This window comes from Amblyraja radiata, chromosome 15 (assembly GCF_010909765.2).
Source record: "Amblyraja radiata isolate CabotCenter1 chromosome 15, sAmbRad1.1.pri, whole genome shotgun sequence".
In the NCBI taxonomy this organism is placed as follows: domain Eukaryota; kingdom Metazoa; phylum Chordata; class Chondrichthyes; order Rajiformes; family Rajidae; genus Amblyraja; species Amblyraja radiata.
This window is the reverse complement of record NC_045970.1, coordinates 38,387,682-38,388,393: the sequence shown is the minus strand read 5'-3', so window position 1 is coordinate 38,388,393 and position 712 is coordinate 38,387,682.

The following is a 712-nucleotide window of genomic DNA, read 5'->3' as shown; positions in this document are numbered from 1 at the left end:
ATGGGGCGTGGGTGGGAGAAGAGGAATATAAACCAAAGACAGACACAAAAATCTGCAGCAACTCAGCAGGCAAGGCAGCATGTCCAGAGAAAAGGAATAGGTGACGTTTCGGGTTGAGACCCTTCTCGACCCGAAACGTCACCCATTCCTTTTCTCCAGAGATGCTGCCTGACCCACTGACTTACTTTTTGTGTCTTTGGTTTAAACCAGCATCTGCAGTACCTCCCTACACAATATAAATCAGAGGTTGTGTAAACCGATGAGACAAAATGCAGTGTGAGCTACTGCCCACTACATGTTGTTCTCCCCCCCCCCCCCCCCACCATAGCGCAGTACCGCAAGAGGTTTATCCAAGCAACCAGCTTGCAGTTAAAAGCAGCACGTTGACAAGTTACACTCCAGGAGAGTATTGTACCAAAGATCAAATACATACATCTCCTTGCATAGGGGCTAACAAGGAGCAGAAATGTATGCACACGCTAACACCTCTCCCATTACACCAGCCATGATTAGATTAAAACCACAAGATTCCATTACAAAATTAAAGGTAAAAATCACACAAAAGTTTTCCTAACTTTATTTTCTACTCTTTACTGCCCCCCCCCCCCCCCAAACACACACAAATATTAAATAAGGCTGTGACTTCAGCTATTGCCAGAAACAAAACCCATGGGGTAATCGTTTTAAAATCAGTCCTAACTGGACCAGATCG